The sequence below is a fragment of the Globicephala melas genome, chromosome 2 (genome assembly GCF_963455315.2).
Source record: "Globicephala melas chromosome 2, mGloMel1.2, whole genome shotgun sequence".
NCBI classification, from domain to species: Eukaryota; Metazoa; Chordata; class Mammalia; order Artiodactyla; family Delphinidae; genus Globicephala; species Globicephala melas.
The window spans coordinates 146,898,390-146,913,251 of NC_083315.2; the positions used below are offsets into that span (position 1 = coordinate 146,898,390).

General features: G+C 37.9%; 1 protein-coding gene across 28 annotated transcripts in view; it reads left to right on the plus strand.

Moving 5' to 3' along the window:
- The window catches only part of SIPA1L1 (signal induced proliferation associated 1 like 1), a 501,244-nt gene that overhangs the window by 288,461 nt on the left and 197,921 nt on the right, over positions 1 to 14,862 (plus strand). For 26 of the 28 annotated variants that reach the window (XM_030831557.2, XM_060294975.1, XM_060294973.1 and 23 more), the window contains one exon: positions 13,871 to 13,932. The exons of the other annotated variants lie outside the window; for them this stretch is intronic. The gene's annotated coding sequence lies outside the window, so the exon portion shown is untranslated. The remainder of the gene's footprint in view (positions 1 to 13,870; positions 13,933 to 14,862) is intronic. 28 annotated transcript variants of the gene reach the window in all.

Consider the following 14,862-nt stretch of genomic DNA (forward strand, 5'->3'; position numbering starts at 1 on the left):
ACTTATAATACCTAATGCGATATAAATGCTATTTAAATAGTTGTAAATAACATGTAAATGCTATGTAAATATTTACCAGTGGATGGCAAATTCACATTTTGCTTTTTGGAACTTTGTGGAATTCCGCGCGCCCCCCCCGCCCCCGATATTTTCCGTCCATGTTTGGTTGAATCTGTGGATGTGGAACCCATGGATATGGAGGGCCCACTGTATTCCCTAGCCCTTTCACTAAGAGTGCCTGAGGGTAGCCCCCAATAACCATAAACACATCTAACACCTGGATCTTGAATTCTTTCTTTCTTTTAATTGAAGTATGATTAATATACAGTTATTGTTTCATGTGTACAACATAGTGACATTTACATACTTTATGAATGATAAAGTTCACCATGATAAGTTACCATCTGTCACCATTTAAAGTTATTACAGTATTATTGACTATATTCCCTATTCTGTACGTTGCATCCCCATGACTGACTTATCTTATAAGTGGCATTTGTGCTTCTTGATCCCCTTCACTGATTTTTCCCATCTTCCCACCCCCCATCCTCTCTGGCAACCACCAGTGTGTTTCTGTATCTGTGAATCTGTGTCTGTTTTGTTTCGTTTGTTCATTTATTTTTTTTTTTTAGATTCTACATATAAGTGAAATAATACGGTATTTGTCTTTCTCTGGCTGACTTATTTCACTTTGCATAATACTCTCTAGGTCTATCTATGTTGTTGCAAGTGGCAAGATTTCATTCTTTATGGCTGATTAATATTCCATTGTGTGTGTGTGTGTGTGTGTGTGTATACCACTTCTTCTTTATCCATTTGTCTATTGATGGACAGATGCTTTGGTTGCTTCTATATTTTGGCTATTGTAAATAATGCTGCAGTAAACATAGGGGTGTATATATCTTTTCAAATTAGTACTTTTGGGGGCTTCCCTGGTGGCGCAGTGGTTGAGAATCTGCCTGCCAATGCAGGGGACACGGGTTCGAGCCCTGGTCTGGGAAGATCCCACATACCATGGAGCAACTAGCCCCGTGAGCCATAATTACTGAGCCTGCGCGTCTGGAGCCTGTGCTCCGCAACAAGAGAGGCCGCGATAGTGAGAGGCCCGCGCACCGCAATGAGGAGTGGCCCCCACTTGCCGCAATTGGAGAAAGCCTCGCACAGAAATGAAGAGCCAACACAGCCATAAATAAATAAATAAATAAATAAAATTAAAAAAAAAAATTAGTACTTTTGTTTTCTTCAGGTAAATACCCAGAAGTGGAATTGCTGACTCATGTGATAGTTCTGTTTTTAATTTTTTGAGGACCCTCCATATTGTTTTCCATTGTGGCTGCACCAATTTACATTTCCACCAACAGTGAATGAGGGTTTCTTTTTCTCCACATTGTTGCCAACACTTGTTATTTGTTATCTTTCAACAGTAGCCATTCTGACAGGTGTGGGGTGCTATCTCATTGTAATTTCATCTTTTCATGTGTCTGTTGACCATTTGTATGTCTTCTTTGGAAAAATGTCTGTTCAGGTCCGCTGACCATTTTTAATTGGATTGTTTGTTTTTTGATATTGGGTTATATGAATTCTCTCTATATTCTGGATATTAACCCCTTATCGGATATATGATTTGCTAATATCTTCTCTCATTCAGTTGTTGCTGATTTCATTCACTGCAAAAGCTTTTCAGTTTGATGTAGTACATTTGTTTATTTTTGCTTTTGTTGCCCTTGCCCGAGGAGACAGATCCAAAAAAAATATCGTGAACACTGATGTAAAAGGGCCGACTGCCCATGCTTTCTTATAGGAGCTTTATGGTTTCAGGTCTTACATTCAAATCTTTAATCCATTTTGAGTTTATTTTCGTATATGGTATAATAGGGTGATCCATTATAGACTCATTCTTTTGCATGTCCAGTTTTCTCAATATCATTTATTGAAGCAAGGCTGTCTTTTCCCCATGTGTATTCTTGCCTTTTTGTCATAGATTTATTGATCATATGTGTATGGGTTTACTTCTGGGCTCTCTCTTCTGTTCCATTGATCTATGTGTCTTATTTTATGCTAATACCTTACTGTTTTGATTACTGTAGCTTTGTATTATAGTTTGAAATCAGAGAGCATGATACCTCCAGCTTTGTTCTTCTTTCTCAAGGTCACTTTGACTAATTGGGGTCTCTTATGGTTCCATACAAATTTTAGGAATATTTGTTCCAATTCTGTGAAAAATGCTATTGATATTTTGATAGGGATTGCATTGAATCTGTATGTTGCTTTTGGTAGTTTGGACATTTTTTCTAATACTGATTGTAATACATTTTTTCAGTACTAGTTCTTTCATTCTATGAGAACAGTATATCGTTCTGTTTATTTGTGACATCTTTAATTTCTTTCATCAATATCTTATAGTTTTCAGAGTATAGGTCTTTCACTTCCTTGATTAAATTTATTCCAAGTTATTTTATTCTTTTTGGTGCAATTGTAAATGGGATTGTTTTCTTAATTTCTCTTTCTGATAGTTTGTTATTAGTCTATAGAAATGCAAGAGATTTCTACATATTAATTTTGTATCCTGCAATTTGCTGAATTCATTTATTCCAGTAGTTTTTGGTGGAGTTTTTAGGGTTTCCTATATATAGTATCATGCCATCTGCAAATAGTGACAGTTTTACTCCTTCCTTTATGAATTGGTTGGCTTTTATTTCTTTTTCTTATCTAATTGCCCTAGCTGCGACTTCCAATACTTTGTTGAATAAAAGTGGTGAGAGTGGGTATTCTTGTCTTGTTCCTGATTTTAGAGGAAACGTTTCAGCTTTTCGGTGTTGAGTAGGATGTTAGCTGTGAGTTTGTTATATATAGCCTTTGTTATATTAAAGTGTGTTCACTCTGTACCTACTTTGTTGAGAGCTTTTATTATAAATGGGTGTTGAATTTTGTGAAAACGACTTTTTCTGCATCTACTGAGATGATCATATGATTTTTATCCTTTGTTTTGTTAATGTGGTGTATCATGTTGATTGATTTGTGGATGTTGAACCATTTTTGCATCCCTGGAATAAATATCACTTGATCATAGGGTATGATCCTTTTAATGTATTGTTGAATTTGCTTTGCTAATGTTTTGTTGAACGTTTTTACATCCTGTTCATCAAGGGTATTGTGTAATTTTTTTTTTTTTTTTTTTTTTTGCAGTGTCTTTGTCTGGTTTTGGTATCAGGCTAATGCTCATCTTGTAGAATGAGTTTGGAAGCTTGCCTTCCTCCTCAATTTTTGGAAAAGTTTGAGAAGGACAGGTTTTAACTCTTCTTTAAATGTTTGGTAGAATTCACCTGTGAAGCCATGGGCTTCTATTTATTGGGAGTTTTTAAAATTACTGATTCAATCTCATTGCTAGTAAATTGGTCTATTCAGGTTTTCTATTTCTTCCTCGTTTTTGGAAGATTGTAGTTTTAAAAATTTTATCCATTTCCTCTCAGTTTTCTAATTTGATGGCGTATAATTGTTTATAGTAGTCTCTTATGATACTTTGTATTTTTGTGGTATTGTAACATCTTTTTCCTTTCTGATTTTATTTATTTGGGGCCTTTCTCTTTTTTTCTTGATGAGTCTGATTAAAGACTTGGCAATTTTTTATATTTTCCAGGATTCAGCTCTTGCTTTCATTGATCTTTTCTGTTGTTTTTTGGTGTCTATTTTATTTATTTCCACTCTGATCTTTATTATTTCCTTCATTTTACAAACTTTGGGCTTTGTTATTTTTTTTCTAGGTCATTTAGGTGTAAGGTTAGATTGTTTATTTGAGACATTTTTCTTGTTTCTTTAGGTAGGCCTATATCACTGTAAACTTCCCTCTTAGAACTGCTTTTGCAGTGTCCCATAGATTTTGGAAGTTTAAACACAACCTTCCAACCTTTCATTTGTCTCAGGGTCTTTTCTTATTTCTTCATTGCCCCATTGATTGTTTAGTAGCATGTTGTTTAGTCGCCATGTGTTTGTGTCTTTTCCTGTTTTTTTCTTGTAGTTTATTTCTAGTTTCCCACTGTTGTGGTTGGAAAGGATGCTTGATATGATTTCACTCTTCTTAAATTTACTGAGACTTCTTTTGTGACCTTTTTCAGATTCTTTTCCTATATAGGTTATTATAAAATGTCTTTCATATATTTTAATTTCTAGTTATGGCCTTTCTTTTCTTCTTAAATAAGTCTCTTTAACATTTCTTATAAGGCATACTAAGTGCCTTAGCTTGTGCTTATCTGAGAAACTTTTTGTCTGTCCTTGAGTTCTGAATGATAACTTTGTCAGGTAGAGTATTCTTTGTTGTAAGTACTTTCCTTTCAGGACTTTGAATATATCATGCTGCTTTGTTCTGGCTTGTAAAGTTTCTGTTGAAAAATCAGCTGATAGTCTTACAGGGATTCCCTTATATATAACTAGTTGCTTTTTTCTTGCTGCCTTTAAAATTCTCTCTTTATCTTTAACTTTTGACATTTGAATTATAATGTGTCTTGGTGTTGGTCTATTTAGATTCATCTTTTTGAGAACTCTCTTTGCTTCTCAGACTTTGATGTCCTTTGCCAGGTTAGGGAGGTTTTCAGCCATTACTTCTTCAGATAAGTTTTTTGTACGTTTCTCTCTTTCTTCTGCTTCTGGGACCTATATAATATGAATGTTAATATGTTTGATGTTGTCCCAGAGAGCCTTTAAACTATCCTCATTTTAAAAAATTCTTTTCTCTTCTTACTCTTCCATTTGGTTGATTTCTACTACCCTCTTTTCCAGATCACTGATTCATTGTTCTGCATCATCTAATCTGCTGTTGATTTCATCTAGTGTAGTTTCATTTCAGTTACTGTATTCTTCAGCTCTGATTGGTTCTTTTTTATATTTTCTATCTCTTTGTTGAAGTTCTTAACTGTGTTCATACATTCTTCTCCCGAGTTCAGTGAGCATTTTTATGACCACTTCCTTGAACTCTTTATCAGATAGGTATCTCCGTTTCATTTAGTTCATTTTCTGAGGTTTATTTTGTTCTTTTGATTGGAACATATTCCTCTGTCTCCTCATTTTGCCTAACTCTTAGCATGTTTTTTTTTTTTTTTTTTTAACGTATTAGGTAGGTCAGCTGTGTCTCCTCATCTTGAAGGAGTGGTCTTATGTAGAGGGTTCCCTGTGGGACCCAGATGAGCAATCCCTCCTGGTCACCAGAGCCAGGTGCCCCAGAAGACTCCCTCATGTGGGGTGCACGCACCCTCCTTTTGTGGTGGTCCTCCAGTTCTTGCAGATGCGCTGTTGGCCCCCAGGCTGGCTTGTTATAGGCTTGGCTCTGACTGCTGCAATTGTGCTGGTGGGCAGGGCTGGCCTCCAGGGGTAGGAGCCACTTTGTTGGGGAGGGGTGGCGATTTGGACCAAGGCCACGCACCAGTGTAGAGGGACAGGATCTGCTTTGGGGGGTTCCCATCCCGACAGAGGCCGCCTGTTGATGTGGTGGGAGAAGAGCTACTTTGGGAAGGTGCTGGCTGGAGCAGGTCCACAGGGGTAAGCTGGGGCTGGGTGAGTGGCGCTAGTAAGATACCTGGCAGATGTCACAAACAGCATCCACCAGTGCCAGGCCAGCTTGGTAGAGGGAGGATAAAATAATTTTTTTTTTAAATGGCACCCACCAGAACTTCATTCTGGGAGGAAGTTCCAACACATCCCTGCCCCTTTGGCACTTGCCATAACATCGGTCATTGAATCTCCTTTATGTATGGCCCAGATGCTTTTCAAACTGCTACCTCTGCACTGGGACTTAGAGTGAGTGAGTTTGTGCACAGGCCCTTTTCTCATAGCCCTCCAGCTCTCCTGGACATGACCCTGCTGGCTTTCAAACCCAGACATTGTGGGGGCTCATCTCACTGGTGCAGGGCCCCCCTGCTCTTTAGGGAGAACTTCCATATTAGTGATATCCCCTCTTGCTTGTGGGTTGTCACACTGGGGGTGTGGGTTCTGACTAGACTGTGTCTCTGCCCCTCCTGCCCATCTTCATGTGTTTTTTTCTTAATTTCCTTAGTTGTAGATGAGCTATTCTGCTAGTCTTCAGGTGGTTCTCACAGAAAGTTGTTCTGTATGTCGTTGTAGTTTTGATGTGTCCATGGGAGGAGGTGAGCTCAGGATCTTCCTACTCTGCCATCTTGATGCCACCTTGGATCTTGATTTCTGAATACCACTCTCTAATAAAAGGAACCAGGGCTCCTTGGAGAAATGTTAAGAAAGTACAAAATGAGACTGAAACATCTAGTTTTAGAAAGTAAGGGAGTGCTCCCAAAATGATGAGGTCATGTCAAAATGACCTAGAAGCCATCTTGAAGGGGTTTCCACTGGCCCAATCTGGGCTGATTGGTAATAATGGATTATAAGAAATCATAATAATAATATATTATAACCCACTGAATACTTGGATGAATAATATAAATGTAAGAATGAATGGATTGATTAATTGAAATCTTGATGAGGAACAGTATATGTACATAGCTTCAAAGTACCTCCCTAAGAAATACTTACTAACTACCAAGAGGAAAAGTGTAAGTAGCTCTACAGTGGAGAAGACTAGCAGATACCACCTTAATCAGTTCATCAATGTGAACATCATCAGTAATAATACAAATGAAAATTGTATGCCACCTGGTGGGTTGCAATGAGAAGAACACAGAGTTTTCTTCTGTAATATTCCTGCCAGTATCTTTGCTCATCATTCATTCTGCTTTTAAATAAATTTGTGCTGAACTATGACATACATACAGAAAGGTGACAAATCATATGTGGACAGATCAATAAATTTCAAAAATTGAACTTGTCTATGTAACCAGCACTCAGATCAAGAAATTGAACAGTCTGTCACTCTAAAAGCGCCTGTTCTGACTTCAAATTATAATCATTGATGATTAATTTTGCCTGGTTTTGTACTTTATATGAAAGGAATCATATAGCATGTATTTTTGTATATGGCTTCTTTCTCTCAGCATTATATATTCATGTTGTTGCAGGTATTAAATATTTTCTTCTTTTTCTAACTGCAGCGTTCCATTATATGAATTCATCGGTTATTTTTTCTTTCGGTTATGGATACACACTGGAGTTGTTTTCAGTTTTGGGCTGTTATGAATTGCACTGCTGTGAACATCCTTGTTCATGTCTTTTGCCACACATGTGTCTGTTTATGTTGGCTATATACCTAGGAATTGAATTGCAGAGTTATAATGTATGCATACATTCATCTTTAGTAGATACCGCCAAACGGTTTTTCAGGTGGGCAGTTAACACTCCTACCAAAGGTATAAGGGAAGTGCTGTTTGCTCCACATCCTTGTCAACATGGCTTTTAATTTTAGCTATTCCAGTGGGTATGTAGTGGTACCACACTGGGGATTTTAACTTGTGTATCTCTGATGACTAATGAAATTGAGCATCTTTCATCTCTTCGTTGTCTTTTGTGAGGTCATCATTCATTCTTGCCTTTCAGATCTTCTATCCGGTATCATTTTACTTCTGTGCAAAGGTCATTTCCTTTATAATTTAGTGTGTCAGCTGATGGTAAACTCTCGGATTTGTTTGGCTGAAAATGTTTATTGTTCTAGAAGGAATCGTCTTTAGTTATAGAATTCCAGGTTGATTGTTATCTCTGTTAGGTCACTGAAGATAGTAGTCCTTTTCTGGGCTCCATTGTTGCTGTTGAGAAATCAAGAGTCATCGTAATTGGTGTTCATTTGTAGGTGATTCTCTTTTCTCTTTGCTGCTCTTAAGATTGCTTTTTATTTAGTGTTCTGCAGTTTTACTCTGATGTCCCTCAGTATTGCTCTTCCCCCTGCTTGTTGTTTGTTGGCCTTTCTGGATTCAAGGAGTGGTGTCATTTACAGTATTGATTCTCTCCATTATCTTTCTCTAGTATTCCTCTTAGGTGAATGTTAGACCTATTCACTCTTACCATCCGTGTCTCTTAATGTCACCTTTATGGTTGCATCTCTCTATTTGGGAAGCATTCTAGATGGTTTTTTTTAGATCTGTCTTCCAGTTCCTGTTCCATTATTCATCTGTGTCCAAATGTAATTTATTCACCTAATGAATTTTTTTTAAAAATGTAGAGATCTTTTTTTTTAATATTTATTTATTTATTTGGTTGTGCCGGGTCTTAGTTGTGGCTCGTGGGCTCCTTAGTTGTGGCATGTGAACTCTTAGTTGTGGCATGCATGTGGGATCTAGTTCCCTGACCAAGGATCGAACCTGGACCCCCTGCTTTGGGAGCCCAGAGTCTTATCCACTGCATCACCAGGGAAGTACCATTAATTTTTTGTAAACTTCTATTATCATATTTTTAGTTCTAAAATTCTATTCAGTTCTTTTTTCAGTTCTGTCTAGTTATGTACAATATTCTATTTGTTCATTACTTGCAAGCTTCTCATTTATACATTTATGTGTATATATATACATTAAAAAAGAAAAAACTATTAGCTTTAATATTTGGCACAGAGAGAAGAGGGCCTGAAGCCAGGTTTTAGATTAAGATGATTGTAACTCACAGTCTCTCATGTCTTCCTTCTTTTCTTTTATCTCTCTTTCTTTCTTTTATTTTTTACTTTTCATTTTGAAATACTTTTAGACTTAAAAAAAAAAGTTGCAAAAATAGGTTAATTTCTACATACCCTTCACCAACCTTCCCAAAATGCTAATGTCTTATATAACTATAGTAAACTTATCAAAATCAGGAAATTCACGTTCATACGGTAATGTTAATTGAGCTACAGACCTTATTCATATTTTATCACCTATCTCACTAATATTTATGTCTGGACCATGATCCAGTCTAGGATCCAACATTGCATTTAGTTGTTTTATTTCCTTTGTCTTCTTTAATCTGTGCTGTTTGTCAAATGGTGGTTTTTCTATTTCCATCATTCTTCTCTACACTTATTAATTGAAATTCTCTTACAAGAAAGAGCTTGGCCTTCTTGCCCATTTATTTGTGTATTCAGTTACTTAATTTTTATCGATATGGACTCATGGGTATTTGTTTTATCCTATAAATTAAAATGTATTAATATAATTTTTTAATTTTTTTGCTCAGATTTGGCCCCTTCAGGTTAGTTCCAGTCCTTTCGATGAATCCTTATCTTTTTTGAGCACTCCTTACTTTGTTGTGCCACAAAATGTTCTAGGTTCATCTGGTACTTTCCCTTTCCTAGCTTTGCAGCCAGACATTTCTCTAAGTAGTCCTGGTTCCCCTTATTGGAGGATGGTGTTTAGAAGCCAGTATTTGGGTGCTACATGTGCTCTTTGCTACAGGGGTATCATTGCTCCTAGTCTTTGTCAGAGGACAGAGCTACACATAACCTGCCTCTACCAATATCTATTATCTACTGAAATATATTAAAAACCATGATATCTCTGATTCCAGTCTGATACCATACAGTTCATTCTGGTCTTTCACATTCCTTTCTTTGTTTTTTCTCTAGTCTCAGAGTATATAGTCAAGATACTGGCTTCCAAAGCGGTTAGGTTAGTTCTTTTCTTCTGTACTCAGTTAAGTGTGGTTACTTGTACCTTTGTAATGCAGTTCCCTTATTACTGAATGTGTTTCATTTTGAGTTACCTTCACATACTGTTTGATTTTGATTGTTTACCTTTTTATTTTGTTTAACAGTACTATGGTTATAAATGTCAAAACTATGCAAGAAGATATATCTGGAGACCTATCACTCCCCCTCTATTCTTTGTATTCCATTCTCATTCCCCCAGTTCCCACCTGAATGGTTCCATAATGCCTGTAGGATAAAATTTGAACCTAGTATAATTGACAAGTCCCTCCATCATCTCAGTCTTAGCTTGTCCTTATACACCATGTTCTGGAAGCCTCAGATTTCCTCTTATTCCTCAAGCATGAGTGGCTCATTCATGCCTCCATTCCTTTGCATATTCTCTCCCTCTGCCTGGAATAATGCTCTGTTCCTCTTCTTGTCTTGCCCATCTTTAATCATTCAAAACCCATTTTAGGGCTTTCCTGGTGGCACAGTGGTTGAGAGTCCGCCTGCCGATGCAGGGGACATGGGTTTGTGCCCCGGTCCGGGAAGATCCCACATGCCGCAGAGCGGCTGGGCCCGTGAGCCATGGCCGCTGAGCCTGTGCGTCTGGAGCCTGTGCTCCGCAACGGGAGAGGCCACAGCAGTGGGAGGCCCGCGTACAGCAAAAAAAAAAAAGAAAAAAAAAAACCCATTTCAACTCTTACCTACTAGGTAAAGACTTCCTTTCCTCACCCATCTCTCCTCATTTGCATTTCACTCCTCCATTTAGTAATTCTCTTCTGTTAATTCATAGCTCTATAGCACTTGTAAATATCGTGTAACTTTTGTGACATTTGATTTAAATTATTGATGCATAGGCTTTTCATTTTCTTTATAACTGTGAGCTTCTTAAAGACAGGAACTTTGTCATTGGATTTCTAGCATCTAGTTCAGTTTCTTGCACTTATCAGTTATACAGTGAATACAGTATAGTGAGTGGATGTCAGTTCTTTTCACTTTTTCTTTGCTCTTTCTCTCTTTATTTCACTCATGATATAAGCCCATATTAATAGAATGTGATGCCCATGATCTTGTTTGGCATTTTTGTATTTTCTGCCTCTCCTCATATATTTGGGCACAACCTTGGTAATTTAATGGCTTCCTGTGATCCCTGGGAAGTCACAATATCTAATTAAATTTTCGGACACAGTATAGAGGGATGAGGTGAAACCAGGGTATAGAAATTGTTTAAAATATGCAGACCTAAAAAGTCAAGACTATATTATCTGTCCGATTTGCCTTTTCATTTGAAAGCTGAAGCTTGCTGCCCGTTTAACCTGTTAGATTGGAAGAAGTTGTTGTACTGGAAACAAAATCCCTTCAACGGTCTTTCAGGAGCACTAGTCAGCTTTTAAAATGTCATTATTATTGTCCAAAAGACAAGTTTAGTAACCTTCCACATTGTGTTTCTAAGCTGCTTACTTTACTTTGTATTCTGTATAGATTATTCAGCAGATTATGTTAAAATGTAGGGGCTTATTTCCACCAGTCTCTTCATGCACCATCTGTTACTTCCCTCTCTCCCTCTGTATTGCATTCTCTTCCTGCCTGTGTGTTCTATTTAATCATAGCTCATTCTCCAAAGTCCTACCTGCTACTCAGCACAGAGGTTTAGTTGTAATGTAGACGTCACACTAAGCAAAGGGGCGGGGGTGTTGTTTCTGGACCGCGCTTAGCAAGGGTACAGAGCTGCAGCTACTGCATCGAGTGTCTGATGTCCGGGGCTAGTGAGCTTTGAGAAATCATTCACTTATCTTACTGGCCCATATTCTTTATTTATAAAAATTGAAAATATATCACTTTTTTATTCAAGTGTTACACATATAGAGACAAATGTGTCATAAAGGAGCACCTTGATGAATTTTCCTAATTGAGTATAACCGGAAAACCACCATTCAAACCAGGGAACCCAGTATTACTAGCCTGCCAGAATTCTTCCTTCCCCCCAGGCTTTACTGCCCCCTCTAAAAGATAACTACTATCCTGATTTACATCGTTTTACCTCCTTTTGAACTTTATAAAATAAAATCATATGGTACATTCTGTCATGTGTCTGGCTTCTTTGTCTCGACATTAAGTTTGTGAGATTCATCTGTGTTGTTGAATCATTTATGGTTCATTTATGTTCATGACTGTGTAGTATGCAAACTGCCTGTTTTTGTAAATAAAGTTTTATTGGAGCACAGCCACACCCATTCATTTACATATTGCCTGTGGTTAGTTTTGCACTCCAGTGGCAGAGTTGAGTAGTTGTAACAGGGCACAGAGACCGTTTGGCCTGCAAACCCTAAAATATTTACTGTCTGGTCCTTTGCAGAAAAAATTGATTGACTCCCTGCTGTGTAGTGTTCATTATATGAATATTCCACAGTTTATTTGTTACTGAGTCTTGGCTATTGCAATTAATGCTTCGTTAGATATATGTGTCTTTAGGACCTATGTATATGCATTCCTAGAAGGTATTTCCCCAGGAGTGGAATTGCTAGGCCACAGTTTATGTTCTGCTTTATTAGCTATTGCCGAGCAGTTTTCCAGTTCACACTCCCACAGAGTTGAATTGCTCCACATCCTAAGACCTGGTATTGTCAGATATTTGCATATGAGCCATTTGGATGAGCATGTAATTTGATCTCATTTGTGGTTTGTAATTTGTATTTCCATGGTAATGAATGACGTTGAGCACCTTTTCATGTGCTTGTTGGCCATTTTTCATATCCTGTTTGGGTGACCTGTCTTTTTCTTGTTTTGTCGGAGTTTGTTATATTCTAATGAGTCCTTTGCTGGATTTATATATTGCAAATATATCTTCTTTTCTGAGACTTGCACTTCTATTTTAATAGTGCTTTTGTTTTTTTTTATTTTTATGAACATGAAGGGGATCAGAATATGCCACCCCAAAATATGCCACTTTGGCATGAAAATTATTTTGGACTGAAGGAAGTCTAAAAACATCAGACACAGGAAGAGCTTTTTGCCCTCCCCCTTTCTTCCAGAAAGCTGGGCATAAATTTCCATTTGTAAATTTTCCATTTGTAAATTTCCATTTGTAAAGCAGGGCATAAATTTGGGGTGTAAGCAGGGCACCCCATCTGCCATACCAGGAAGAAGAGAATGACACTTGAGTCTGTGTAACAAATCTTACTCAATAATTCTTATCTCCCATACATTTCCTAGTCACCTTCCCACAATTTCTCATCCTTAGGAGCCTAACCCCCTTTTTTCCTTTGTTTAGTCACTTCTCCACTATTTATTGCCCTTTTGTTAGAATGGCGTATGAGCCCCTGGATCTAACTGCCACTTTAGGTTCTCATTGTTCCATGGCATCTCCATTCATGTAAAAACATTAACATCAATAAAGAAACATATGCCTCTTCTCTTATTAATTTGTCTTCGTCAGTTGAATTTGCAAGTCCCCAGGAATTGAATACAAGAGGGTAGAGGAAAAGTTTTTTCTTCTTCTGAAGACCATAACTAATGCCAACAACATGGCTGAATCTTACATACACTGAGGAAAGTGAAGTTAGACATGATATTCGTAGATTGATGGCCGGTTACTATCCTCAGCCTTGCCAAGGCACACCGTCCCCAGGAAACACCAAGCAGACATGGTTAGAGTTTTATGTTTTTAAACTCCTTCTGAATTAAGAGTGTGACTTGCCATATTGTTATTTGTCCTGAGGTCTGGATAGGGACAGACCTTTCTCTTTTGAATATTAAAAGACATTCCAGTGTCTTAGAGTCCCCAGTTCTTTGGCTGTGTTTCTTTAGCATTTCAAGGTATGCTGAATATTCAAAGGTTTTATTAAAATGCAGAGTCAAATATTTGAATCAGTTACGTGCATTTTTTTCTGGGGACTGTTTCCTCAGATCTCTGAGTTTAGGAATTTAGAAATTGAAGCTGATTTATCTAGCTTTAAGTTGCGTTGAACTCAGTAGGTTGGATGTGTGTTGTAGAGGTTAGATGACATGGGTTTTGAGGTCCGTTTAATAATTGCTTTTGTTTCCGTTTTATAAATAGCAGTCCAGGGCAATTTTCCTTGCTTAAAATGTATTTTCTTTGTTTGTTTGGTGGTGGTCAGATCTACAAAAGATGCAGATAATTATAACTTGAAGATAGAAGAATTTTTATACTGCAGATATTTTTCTCATTTTTAATTTAAGTTCAGCTGCTTACTTTAAAAAGACTGGTTTATTTCTTTCAGGGAAAAAAACAAGACTTGTCAAAGTTATGCAACTGTTTTTAATGAAATGTCTTCTGTACTTAACTATTTTTATTCTTTTTTTCAGGTTATACATTGTTAATGTGGTTGCTATTATCTGAATTTCTGTAGCTATGGCACAAGAATATAGTAAGTACTGTACCATACTTCCTATGACCTACGTGCTTTATAAAGTGTTAATTTTCTGTCTTTAAATTTCTCATTGGAGCAGTGGAGGTGTAGGAACAAAGTTTTTAAAAATCTGCTTTTCTCGGGAGTTCCTGGCAGTCCAGTGGTTAGGACTCAGCATTTTCACTGCCGTGGACTTGTGTTCAATCCCTGGTTGGGAAACTAAGGTCCTGTAAGGAGCGCGGTGCAGCCAAAAAAAATCTGCTTTTCTCAAAGGAAGTAATTAATTTGGTCATCTGAGTTTTGCACCTCTAGCTTTATATATGTACAAATATATCACGATTATGATTTATTTAATCTTCTGATAAACACAGAATGGCTCAGGCCTTTCCCTGTAAATGCTAGTGAGTAGACATTAGGATTGAATCCATGTTATGCATCTCATCTACCCCACCACCACAAGCCCCCCCCCCCCGCCATGTTATGGGGTTGAGGAGCTGACCACAGCTCCAGGGTGGGCCCTGGTGAGGGGCAGTCCCATCCCTGCTGTGTCCACGCATGATTAACTCATCGGGGAGGAGGCATCAGCCAGTGGTGGGCATTCACTGGCCAGCGGCCTGGCTTCAAGAATGGTTCTCTAATCCTGCTCTAGCCAAGGAGACTCCAAAGTAAGTTTGCCGGGAGCTTCTGGCAGAAGTCTTCTCATACTTCAAACAGAGCTACCGGAAGAGCCTGCCTCTGCCTCTCTTCTTCTGGATGTTGTTTTGCGCTGGTGTGAGGTCTGGTGTGGCTCCAGGCCAAGCAGGAAGTCACACAGAGTGGAGGACAGAGGAACCAGCCTTGAAGGCAGTTTCTCCTCCAGAAGTCCAAGCATGTGAGCCAGTAACATTTCCTTTCTGTTTAAGCCAGTTTGAGTTGGGAGCCAAAAGACCCTAGGTGATTCACTTCATC